This window comes from Pithys albifrons, chromosome 6 (genome assembly GCF_047495875.1).
Source record: "Pithys albifrons albifrons isolate INPA30051 chromosome 6, PitAlb_v1, whole genome shotgun sequence".
Taxonomy (NCBI): Eukaryota; Metazoa; Chordata; class Aves; order Passeriformes; family Thamnophilidae; genus Pithys; species Pithys albifrons.
In genome coordinates, this window is record NC_092463.1 from 43,974,278 (window position 1) to 43,987,692 (window position 13,415).

General features: G+C 37.7%; 1 protein-coding gene across 8 annotated transcripts in view; it reads left to right on the forward strand.

Annotated features, from left to right (window-relative positions):
- The window catches only part of LRRC4C (leucine rich repeat containing 4C), a 503,584-nt gene that overhangs the window by 440,025 nt on the left and 50,144 nt on the right, over positions 1–13,415 (forward strand). For 7 of the 8 annotated variants that reach the window (XM_071558643.1, XM_071558642.1, XM_071558646.1 and 4 more), the window contains one exon: positions 7,406–7,538. The exons of the other annotated variant lie outside the window; for it this stretch is intronic. The gene's annotated coding sequence lies outside the window, so the exon portion shown is untranslated. The remainder of the gene's footprint in view (positions 1–7,405; positions 7,539–13,415) is intronic. 8 annotated transcript variants of the gene reach the window in all.

Genomic DNA, 13,415 nt, shown 5'->3' on the forward strand with positions numbered 1-13,415 from the left:
GTTCCTGGTAGAAATGTGGAAAACTATTCATTTTTCATTCCTCAGAGGGGAAAGAGCTAGTTTTAAAGAAGAGGTAATATCCAAATCATCTGCTTTTTAGAGAGAAAAAAAGGATTTTTATATCCTTTTCATGTCTAAAGCCCCAGTTTCTTTTCCCAAATATTTTCAGAGATTTTTCTTGCCTGCTTCCATCTGTTAAAGTTGTATCATACAGTCTGAACCATCAGCATTGTACTATATGACCTATATGATCAATCACACATGATCAGTCAATTTATAGGTTTTTGTTGGTTTTAGCTATATATTTTTTTAATTTGTTGAAAACATCATCAACAGCAGGGAAACATGTAATTAATTTAGAATAATTTGCAGATAGGAAAGCAAATTATATTTTTGACTCCTAGAGGACTGCACTATTGTAATAGCAATCAATGAAATCAATGAAAAGCTTTTGCTTTTAAATCTCTAATAGCTCTACATTGTCTCTTTCATGGGTTTTTGTTTTGTTTTCCAGTTTTCAATAAGAATTTGGGGATATTTTCCTGTTTTGCAGGGCACAGTGCGTACCACCTTCCAGTAATGCAAGCCTTAGCAATTTCTACTCAGTACGTTAGCTATGCTTCAGTCCCTGCTTGTCATTCTCCACCTTATATTCACCTCAGCAGTGATATATGCACATAGACTGTATACATATAGTATATGCACATATTCTATAAAATAAATCATGTACTTAATTCATCATCATCATCACCATCATCATCATCATCATCATGGCTGGGCTTTGCAAACAAAGATTTGGGAAGGGCTCTACCCACATGGGTGTGTCCTTCGAGCCTGTGCAGTGGATTTTTTTAGGTGAGGCACAGCGTGCGCAGAACTGGCCCCACCCTTTAACTCCTCGGGTTCATCTGCCACAGCCAAGTGAGCTTGGATGGTGACAGTGAAGTCCTCAGAACTAGAACCTACAGTCACCGATATCCCCAGGAGGTCTCCTGTCAAAGTACTAACCAGGCCTGACCCTGATTAGCTTCCAATATCTGATGGGATCAGGCATCAGGGTGGCATTTAACTGACTGTTCTTAACTAGTATAAGACAAATCATATTCTTCAAATCCTTCTGAAGGAAATTCATCAGCTACAAAGCAAGCATATTTAAAAATCTTTCTTTTTGACAACTCAGGGAAATTTTTTTCCCCATGTATAACAAGGCAAGTGATGCTACCTTCTTCTGCAATACCTTGAGACTGGAAAGGGCAGTAAATAAATTAAAATGCGGTAGGTCTCTTGCATTATTCAGATATTTGAAACTTTCTGTATTTAGAAACCCTCTGGGTTTGAAAATGTATTGTGTCCACTTAAACTAGTGAGTAGGAGCATCTTGTAACTCCTTTAATATGACAGAATTATAGAATGGTTTAGACCAGAATGGCCCTTAAAGTCCCTTGCCTTTTGTGCTTTATTTTTTAAGCTGAGTTTCATAAATTCCCTTCTAATTAATGATTGAGAACTCTAGGAACTGGGTATTAAGTATGTAAAAGTTTCCCAAGATTATGACATCAGCAACATATACGCCATCAGAGGAATAATATTTCGTAGGAAATAAGAATAATTTATATAGTTTATGATAATAAGTAATACTAATTAATTATTAATATTAATGATGATAATAAAGAGGGTTTTAGTTTTGAAAAGGAAAAAACAATGGGTGTAGATGCTTTAAAAAAAAGTCTACTTGTGTCTTGCTTTGATTAAAATAGGGCTGTGGAACTCAAAATTGCTTTCTGAATTTTTCTGAGGCTCTCAATCTTTTAAGACTGTCATCTTCAGTTTTTTTCAGAAATAATGATCCTTGTAGACTCCTTTGACGATCTATCATTACAGTATGGCAAAATTCCTCATAATTATTGCTAAACTGGAGCTACATCAGATATCCCAGTAGGGAGGTTGAATGTAAGTTTAACATTAAGAGTAGAATTCAGAAGCACTCATTCCATTGCTTTATTGACAACATGAGTTGTTTTTTCGCATGTGATTATTTTTTTTCTCTATGGCCCACTCTTGGTTTCATTTCAGCCACACTGAATTTAACAGTTGATGAAGTGGGCACTAATTTATTTATTTTGCTGTATTTAAAATGCTGGGCGACACAATCTCTTTTCTTTCTGTTCATGAATATCACACTGTTGTACAAACACAGCAGGGATGAAAGCTAACACATGCATACTTGTGTCTACAGCACAAAAATGTGTATTTATAGATGAACAAACCAGGTCAAATGTTTCACAGTAAAAAGTAAATTAAGCAGACATTTGTCAGATGAGTATCTGGAGACTATTATTACTAGTCAATATAATTGATCTTAAAATGGAGGAGAATATTGTCAGGGGAAAATATTTTTAATGACATTTTGGGTTTATAAACACACACTGACACTCACATTAAAAAGACACCAGTCTACTTTTCACCCTGTACTGCTGCTCTTAAATAAATTACTCAGAGCTTTGTATGAGTTAAGGTGAGCAGGACAAATAGCATGGAAGATTGGTTTAACACATATTAACTTATTTATTGATTAGATGTACAAAAAGATTCCCAATCAATACTACATGAGTGAATTTATTTGCTGCAACAGATCACATGGAAAAACTGAGAAAATTATTTTAGAATTTAGAATTTATATCTTATCTCAACTTGTTTTGGAGAGATAGCCATGCAGAATTACCTAATCCCCATCTGTTTAACTCAAATGCAGAAGTGTAAAAATATTAACATACCAGGCATGCAACTATTCTTTGTTTTGTTTCTATCTGGCATTCTAGAAGGAAGAAAAATGAGAAGTGTGGTATACACAGAAATTATAGGTCTTACACAGGAGAATAATCCTTAGTCAGAATTTAATGAAGCTAAAAAATCAGGAAAAAACCTAGTTATGACCTTTACTAGAAATAAGGTTTACAGAGGTTTGGCTGTTTCTGAAGTGTAAAAAAAAGTCCTGTTCTGATAAGCACATAAAATAAAAGAGAGCTCTGAAATATCAGAATATGTCAAAAGCTGAATGGAATGAAAATTGGTAGGAACACCTTTTCACATCATCAAGAAATCACTGGTAGGTAGTTTTACTGCACAGTGAGTCAGCAGTTATTCAAAGTTGAGGTTTAACTCAACTTCTTTATATTTACTGGTAATAATTTCTATTCAGATACCTTTTTTAAAGAACTGTCTGGAGTAGTATTTTCTCTGTGTACCCTCTGTCAAAACTCTTATGTGGGCATAGCACAGTACAATTTTCCTGTTTTATTAACTTTACTCTTACTTGTTATCTAACAAATAAATACCCAGACATCACACACTGCTTGCAAGTGATTCAGATTCATAAATAACAGAATCTAATGCTATTTCACACATCCTAAGATTTCCAAGACTTCAGGAGCAGGCAACTAAGACATTGAACCTACAGGAAACCTGTGTTGTTCTGGAATGGCAGCTCAGGGCCAGATACAGTATCTGAGCATAACAACCTTTTCTTTTGGCAGTTGAATACTACCCTGTTAGTGACATTTATTGAAATAGCAGGAACTATGTAGCTGTTTGTACTCTTCTGCTTATTAATTTTCTTCACTATATCATCATGGTAGCACATGCTACTGTGTTTAGTTTTTCTTTAATAAATCTTCATTTTACTGCAGCATTATTCATCCCTTTGTAATCTATAAAAACATACCTGCTTTGAGAATAATTACGAAAGCCTGATTATAACTTCAATAGCTTTTCCTACTTACTGCCATAATAAATTGTAGAAAATATTTAAAGATTATATACCAAATTTTGATCATTTACCAGCATAAGTCTGAAGTCAAATCAGTGCACTTGAAATGAGGAGATAAGCATTGGAATATTGATTGTTTTCAAAAGATTTCTTACAATTCTCTTTGATGAGTTTGTTATTCAACCAAAGATTATGCTTTTAAATAGCCAATAATTTTCTTTTTTTGTCTTTTTCCTACTAGAATTTTATTTCCTGTGTCATGGCCTTTGTCCAATCCTTCATTAACATTTAATTTTGTAGTCCGTATCCAGAAAACTAAGGCATTTTGCATCTCTCTTTTTTGACTAACAGAAGGAAGGCAGGCAAAATTAGTCTTTTTCATATAGCTCTTCTTTTGTGAGTGTAAGTGCATGACAGGTGAGGTTTTCTATTGCAAATGCAGTATGTTTTGTACCTATTATACTCTTTGAACTTTAGGATGAAACTGCTTGTAACTTATTTTTTCCATAAATCTTGAGAGACTTCATTTTCTCTGATTGAATCTCCGCTAGCTGCTTTGGGACAGTTCAATTTTATTCATTCTGTAGAAAAACCTTTTATAATTTTTTTTAAAAAATGCATGATAAAACAGCTTTCTATCTGTTGTCTATTTATATGTCCTTGAATAGACATGTTCTAAAAACATTCTCACAAAAGTAAGAAAACAGACATGTAAGTCTGTGTTTCTAGTACTCTTCATTAGGTTTATTTTCAGAAAGTTATACTTAACATTCAAAAGCATAGGAAACTGTGATCATAATTTGCAATGGGAAGAAACACCACAAGCTCAAGTTTTGCTATAATAAATATACTCTGTGAAAAAGGAAGATACATATGGAAACTCATTCTCAATAAGCACCTACTTAATTTAGAATTATATTTGATTTTTTTGTATTACAGTAACTCTGAGAAATACGAATTGAGACATCTTCTGGGAACTACAAAATTATATTATTGTGTAGAGTGGTAGAGAGAAAGGAACTTGGAAAATTCTTTATAGTGAACCCATGAATAGGAAAATGAAATGTCAGATCTCTGTTTATTTCTGGTAACTTACTTGCTCCTCTTTATTGAATCATTTTGCACATTTTAGTTTCCATGGATGTTTTCACTGTTCATAAGTAGCTCTAAAAAAATATGCTCTTTTAACTAACAGTTCATTTTTGAATAATTTCTATCATTCTTGTTTTTACTTCTGTTTTATTTCATTGGGCACTGATACACCATCCAACATATGTTTCTGCTACCTATTACAGTATTGAGAGGATTTTTAAAATATACTTATTTCATACTAATAGAGCAAATTACTATTGATACCTGAATATATGTAAACATCCAGATTATAAGTGCTTCCATAACCTGAAAGGTGTTTTCATGTTTAAAACAACCTAATCTTGATGTATATAGCTCTGTTAGCAAGGAATTGAATGTGGAAGTTAGAAGATCTGGTTTCAGGTTCATGTTCTGTCACAGAATCGCTGCATGTCTCTTAATGATAAAACACAGATTCATGTCAATCAGAAAAAAATGTAATGAAGTGATTAAGGCATATTGAGATGTCTTAAGACATATTAGGTTTTTTTGTTTCAGGATTCAGTTTGATCCAGAAATAAATGCAAACTTTTCCAAGTGAGTTCAAGGTTGGAAGTAGTGAGACACAAAACCCACATCACCAAATCATCACCGAGCTATGAATTCCTGATGTACCTTTACCACATCATTTGAAAGAGACTCTTAGGCTCTTCAGGGCACATATTTTTCCACTTCTTTCTCTCTCTCTTTTTTTTTTTCTTTCCTTTTTGTCCTGATTGAAGGAGATAGGTGTGCTGATCAGGGCATAAAGTATTTGCGGAGTGCTGGTTCAATGGAATTGGCAGAAAAAGAAGTATTTATTAATGTAGTGTAGGGATCTCTTCTGTGGCATCCTCAATTTCACACTAACAATGAAGGCAAACATAAACAGAAACCAAAACCCCAAAGAAACAAACACACACACACACCACCACCCACACACACACCCACACACACCAAACCCCAAGCAAACACTACCACAAAAAACCCAAAACAAACCTGAGAAAATAGGCTTTTCCATGAAAAGCTCATGGCTGGTTCAGGGACAGACAGACCATATCCAGTTTCAAACTACTTATTATAATAAGCATTACCATCCATAACTTCTAAATTGTGCTGCTTTGAGTCATGGACACAGTCATGGATCAGCTTTAATCTCCAATTCCCTCCAGTGCTTGGTTGATACAGGAACTGTTGGTGATCCAGTACAGCAGCACAAAATCTGTCTTCATGTTAAGGAAAAGCTTGAGGCTGTATGAGAACAGTAATCTTACATAAGCACCTAGTATTTCAACGTGAAAAAACTTATCAATTAGTAAAATCAACAGGGAAGGTGAGAAATATAAGTGCCTATTACATCAGTAACTTCCTACAGAGGCTAGGCCTTTGTCTGCTGGAAACTGGGCTTTGCTTAGTTCCCAAGCAGTATCAGGGTAGGTACCTCTCTTTTCAAAACCAAGAACTGTGTCCTTTGCTGAGACACTGAGGTGGTATGTTTGGAATCCAGTGTCAGAAGGAAGGAACAAACACCTCTTTGTTTCTGTATCCTCCTTATAGACGTTCTCGTAAATAAATATATAAATGAAAACTCTCCAGAATTAGTATAGACTAAGAAAGCTCTGTGGAGGTTGCTAGGCAGCCGAGGCCAAAGGAATAAAAAGCCTTTGAAAAACAGCATCAGTGACTTACGGGTTATCTGAAGTCATAATTTACTCAATTGTCATTTGTCATAAACAAGAGACTGTAGAATTTATTTTTCTTTAGTGTATGAGCAGTGTTTTTAAAAGATTTGAACCAAAAGGCCAGTTTTATATCTCATTCCTATCAGTGTTTTCAAGCTATGAATTTTTTATATTATTGTTATTTCTAATATTTATTTATTTATTTACTGAATCAGAAATTCAGTGCAGTATATTCAGGCTATAACTTCAAAATTATTTAGCAAACTTATTAATTTTTTAACTTTTGTGCAATTTAAAATTTTACCACAATGTGCATGTAAGACTTTGAATGAAGGAAATTTCCAATGCCAGAAGGCACACTTAGCCCCCAAGAGATCTACACAGGTGTGTTTCACTGTCACCAATGACAAGAAAAGATCTAATTTCTACCACCATGCCCTGTCTGGTGTATGATGAAACTACGCATTACAGAGATGTAGCAGTAACCATCCCCATCCTATTCCTGCTAAGCATGCAAAAATGCAGAGCATTTCTAACAGACAGGGTAGTTATCTGCAAGATTAGATGATCACATTATTGACTCATTGCTGCCTTGGAAATCTCTGTTTATGTTTGTGCCTTAAAGTCTTCTTGAAATTAACTGTGCCTCCAGCAGCTCTATCACACAGACCAGTACCCTGAGGGGGCACTGTAATCCTACAATTCACCTCCCTTCTCAGGCAGTGTAATGACAGCTTAAGATCATGTTTTAGTCTACCTGAGTTATTCCCTCCCAATGTTTTCAATGTATGTCTCAAGAAGATTTAATTGTTGCATCACAGTTTTTCCATATGTGTTTCTTCCACAGGGTGGATGCTGTGGGGGGGTCCAGGCAGCTCTGTGGAACAGTCTTCAATGGGCTAGTAGGATGAGAAGGTCCAAGGGTAGTTTGGGAAACAAGGAGAAACATCATCTCCCAGGACGGTAAACCGACTGAAAAGGTAATTCCTGCTGGGATATTGTAATGCAGTCAGCTTTTTAGTCTCCATAGATATGCTGGAATGCATGGCAGAAAACTGGTAGAGAAGGCTAGCACAAACTTTTGATGTTGTCTGAGTGTTTATACTGAGTGTCCTGAATATCTTTCCAGAGCTTCTTAAATTGTGCTGAGTTCCACGTATCATCTTTGGGTGGGGGAGAATTTGGACACTAGATCTTACAGGGTTTTCTTGCCTTCCTGTGGATCTGTTAGAGAATACAAATAATAAGTTTGCAGTAACTTTCCAAGAAATTCCTTATACGAATTAAAACTCATGAAAATGCCAGCTTATCATCCATATAACAATTTAGGATAGTAAAATGTTTCACAAAGAGAGCTAATTGTTTTATTTTTAAATCTACATAATCTTGTTTTATTGGCTTCTTTCAATCTCACCTTCAAGGTTCAGATATTGTGTTTGTGGAGACTCTCTCCTGGAGCCTTCAATATGAATGTTTTGTTCCTAGCATTTCAGAAGGCCAAGAGAATGTGCAAACTAAAGATCTATCATCTCTCAAAGTAACTGTAATGCTTCTTCCTTCATGTTAAAAGATAGAGTTGAGCCATGAAGCACCAGAACATTAAGTTTCTCTGCTGTCCCAAAAGCCCAGCTATATGTGTATTTTGAACCCAGTTAACTCAAAATATGTCCAAGCTATACATACTTTTCTTGGTCCTCAGCTAAAATTAACTTTGCGAAACAAACAGATTTTACTCACTCATCCTAAACCAATAAATTCCCATGATACATTTTGAAATATCTGGCAGGCTGATTTGCTGCTTTGCTTTATTAATGTATGCAGAGTGAAAAAAAAATAACAATGGAAAAATCACACTGGTAGAAAATAAAATGGGATTTTTGATGCAGAAGTTTTCATAAGGATCTATTCCCACATCTCATGAGACACTAAAAAAGCACAAAATATAATTTAACGAGGAAAGGTTTTCTCTTTGCTCAGGAGTATAGATGTTTTGTCTGGTTGAGTACTATGTTAGGCTTTCAAATGTCTGCGAAATACCTTCCTTTTTGCTGCTGGTGAGGTCCCTCCAGCTCCCTGGCATTCATTAATTAAAACCATTCAGGGAATCCACTGCCACAATTCACAAATTGCTTCCATACTTGACCATGCCTTGCCAGCTTTGGCAGCTTCCAGAAGACTGACCAACCTGCATTCATAGAACACACTGAGAGTTATGTCTTTGTATAACTTGTAGCTGTGGTAGACAGTATGGAGCCTTGCCCTCTGAAAAAAACAGAAACTACTTTATTAGTTGGGAGAAGTTATAAATGGGTTTCTGACAGAAGAAAGGTTTGATACAGGAAACTGAGAGTAAGCATAGGTCTTAACTTCTGCATTTATACAAATGGTGATAGTTTTCATTTTATGATATGCTTTTCAATAATCTTCCACTCAAATTATTGCTAATCAGTTCAACCTAGCTTCTCCAGACTAAATTTGGTTTTCTATTATCTAGAAAAAAATGAGTTTATATGGCTTTTTGTTAATGAGGGTCCAATAGTCTTTCCAAAATTTGCACCAATTGATTTTAGGTAGTTTCATGTAAGCAAAACACAAGAATATCTTCTTATGGTTGGAACCCATCTGAGATCTGGCATCAGTCCCTAGCTGTTTTTCAGACATTTTCTTGGGTGCATTTTTCTATCTATAATGTGAGTAGTCTCTCATGGAACTTTTGTGATGTTCCTTTCTTGATGCTTTAGTGATAATCCTTTCTTGAAGGGGGAAAAGGATCTTTGTGGGGGAGTTAACATGTCTCATTGAATAAGTTTTAAACTAGATTTGAAGGGGGAAAGGGATGAAACCAGTCTCTCTAGAGAAAAGCGTGGGTGTGGCATGCCAATATTTGTTGGACAGTGTGTCAGTGAGGTCCTTTGGTCTGCTCAACAATGTTCTGAGTACACCAGAGCACATTTGAAATACCTTTACAATAATGTGCACAGCATAAGAAATGTAGGGTTTTGACTCTGGCTGGATACCAGGCACCCACCTGCACTATCACTCCCCTCCAGAACTGGACATGAGAGAGAAAATATAATGGTTCATTGGCTGAGATAAGGTCTGGGAGAGGTCATGCACCATGGGCAAAACAGATTTGAATTGGAGATATGAACTGAATTTATTAGTAAGAATATCAAAACAGGATTATGAGAAGTAAAATAAATCTTTAAAACACCTTCCCCTCACTCCTTCCTCCTTCCCCAGCTCTACTACATTCCTCCAGTGGCACAGGGAGATGGGAAGTAGTGCTTATAGTCACACGTTTGTCCTCCCACTGCTTAGGGAGAGGAGTCCTTCCCCTGCTCCAGTGTGGCATCCCTCCCACAGGAGACAGTGCTCCATGAACTTCTCCAGTGTGAGTCCATCCCATGAGGAACAGTTCTTCAAATTACTGTCACATAGGTCACTCTTCCATGAGATATAGTCCATCAGGCAAAGCCTGCTCCAATGCGGGCCCCAAGTACCAAGTATAGGGTCACAAGTCCTGACAGGAAACCTGCTCCAACATGGGCTCGTCTCTCCATGGGTCTGCAAGTTCCTTTCTGGAGCCTGCTTCAGCATGTTTCCCATGATGTCACAGCCCTCTTTTGGACATCTGCCTGTTCCAGTGTGGGTCTCCTTCATGACCTGCAGGTAGATCTCTGGATTCCCATGATCCTCCATGGGCTCTTCTCTGGCTGCATTTACATCTGTGCAACAATTTTTTTTCCTTCTTAAATAAGTTATCACAGAGTCATTATCACGATTTCTGACTGGCCCAGCCTTGGCCAGAAGCAAGTTCACCCTGGACCTGTCTGGCATTGGCTCCACCAGATGTGGAGGAAATCTCACAGCTTCTCACAGACACCACTGTTGCAGCCCTCCCCACTAGAAAACATGGCTACACAAATCCAATACAAGGAATAAACAAGTGGAGCTAGAAGCTTTGCCTCAGTCCCAGAGTTATAACATCTTTGGCATGAACAAACCTGGTGGGATGAGTTCTGTCACTGGTGTCCCATGCTGGACAGTTGCAGGCTCTTTAGGGGGGAAAGGCAAAGCAGAGGAGGTGGAGGTGTGACACTGTATATAAGGGAGGGGTTGGATTGTATGACACTTGCTGTTGGCAATTACATGATTGCAAGCCTCTGAGTAAGGATGAAGGAGAAAGAAAATAAAATAGAGTGTGTTTTGGATGTCTGCTGTCAATCATCCAGCCAGGACAACATCAAGAATGAAATATTCTACAAGGAATTAATCAAGCTGATATCTAGATCAACTGCCCTTTTCCTTATGGGTTAACTTTCCAGACATCAAATGGAAAGATCATACAGTGGACATAGATCCAGGAAATTTCTGCAGCACATTGAAGAGAACTTCTTGGTGCAAGTACTAAGGAAGCCAACTAGGAAAGCTCTCCTCCTAGATTTGCTCTTTGTAAATAGAGATGAACTCAGGTGTGAATTGAGGATTAGTGGCTGTCTTGGTCACAATGGCCATGTAGTTGAATTTCAAATCATTGGTGTCAGGAGAGAAACTGCCAGCAAAACTTCAGCCCTGAATATGGAGACAGCAGACTTTTGGCTGCTGAAGGAACTAGCTGGTAAGGCACCCTGGAATTCTGCTTTTGAAGGTGTTGGGATCCATAAATACTGGTCACTTTTTAAGAGCCATCTCTTAAGAGCACAGAAGCAGGCAATTCCAAAGTGTCAGAAATAAAGCAAGCAGGGCAGAAGATTAGCTTGGCTGAACAGGGATCTTCTAGAAGTTGGGTGGAAAAGGAAAGTGCATGGAGATTGGAAGCAAGAACAAGTGACAGGGAGGGACTACAAACATGCTGTTCACTACTGTAGGGTGAAAATTGGTGCAGCCAAAACTTGATTAGACTTCAAGCTGGTCAGCACTGTGAAGGACAACAAAATAGTTTAGCAGCATAAGGAGAACATGAGATAACATTGGTCCATTACATGATGAGGTCAGTCACCTCACAAATAAGATCACAGACAAAGCAGAGATATTTAGTGCCTTCTTTGCCTTCCTATTTGACACTAATGGGACCTGGGATGCCCAGAGCCCTGTATTGGAAGACTGTGACTGGAGGGATGATAAAAGTCCCAGCTGATCCTGAACTTACTGCTCTAAATGGGTGCACGTAGATTTATAGATCCCAATGAGTTTCATCCCAGGAAACCAAAAGAGCTGGCTGATGTTACCAAGAGACCTCTATCCATTATTTTTAAACAGCCTTGGTAATCTGGAAGGGTCCCAGTTGAATGGAAGCTGGTGAATGTCCCAATTTTCAAAATAGAAAGACTGGTAATTACATGACTGTCAGTCTTGCTTCAATGCCTGGAAAAATTATGGAGAAGGTTATTCTGGGAGTTATTGAAAAACCCTTGAAAGACCACGCATTCACTGGTCATATCAAGGCTTCATGAGTGGAAAGTCCTTTCCAGTTAATTTAATTTCTTTTTTTTTTGACAAGGTCACCAGTCTAGTTGACCAAGGATAGTCAATAGATGTGCTGGGTTTGGATTTTAGCATAGCTTTTGATACTGTCTCTCACAATATCCTTCTGGACAAAATGTCCAGCACACAGCTGGACAAGTCCATAATATGCTGAGTGAACAATTGCCTGCTATTTTAGTATTATACTAAATGGGGTTACATCAGGCTGGAAACTAATGAAAGGGGTTCCCCAAGCCTCAGTTTTAGGGCCAGTTCTCTTTAATGTTTTTACAAATTATCTATATGCAGGAATAAAATGTACATTAAGTACTTTTGTGGACAGCACTGAATTCAGAGTTGCTGTGGGCTCCCTTGAGTTTAGAGAGGCTTTACAGTGAGATCTGAATAGGCTAGAGAGGTGGACAATCACCAATTATATGAAAATTAACAAGAGCAAGTGCAGGTTTCTCCACCTGGGACAGGGTAATATCGTTATATGTACAAAGAGGAAGAGAATTTGGAAAACAGGCCCGCAGAATGAGATCTGGGGAATTGCATTGATGGCAAATTGAATCAGAGTCAGCAATGTGCCCTGAATGCCAAAAGGGCCAACTATGTCCTGGAGTGCATCAGGCAAAGAATTGCTGGTTGTATAAGGGAGATGATTGTCCAACTCTACAATACACTGGTACAGCCCCACCTTTAGTACTTTGTGCAGTTCTGAGGACCTCAGTAGAAAAAGTACATTAGCCTATTGGACTGTGTCCAGAGGAGGGTGACCAACATGGTGAAAGGTCTTGACAGCAAGACTTATGAGGAGCATCTAGGGTCACTTGGTTTGTTCAGCTTGGAGAGAAGTAGTATGAAAGGTGATCCCATCTCAGTCTATACCTTTCTCAATAGGGGCAGCAAAGGGGAAGGTACTGATCTCCTCTTTCTGGTGTCCAGCAACAGGAGACAATGAAATGGAATGAAGTTGTACCAGAGGAAGTTCAGAGTGGACATTCCTCACTGGGTGGGTGGTCGGTCACTGGAAGAGTCTCGCCAGGGAAGTGATCATGGCACTAATCCTGGCAGAGTTCATGGAGCATCTGGACAACCGTCCTAACCATTTGATTTTGTTTTGCTAGTCCTCTGAGTAGCAGGGAGTTGAACTTGATGTTCCGTATGGATCCCTTCTGACTTGAGATATTCTATGGCTATATGAATCTAACCTCAGTGCCATACACAAGGATTTGAATTCCAGGCTTTACAGTGGGAAAAGAAGTTACAACCTCTCAAGACAAATACAGAGATAAGCTGAAATTAGAAGAGATGACATTGTGATATCTTCATCTGCAACATTCTAAATGAAGTTTGAACTTCTCCTCTCTTAAACTTTCTGAGAAATA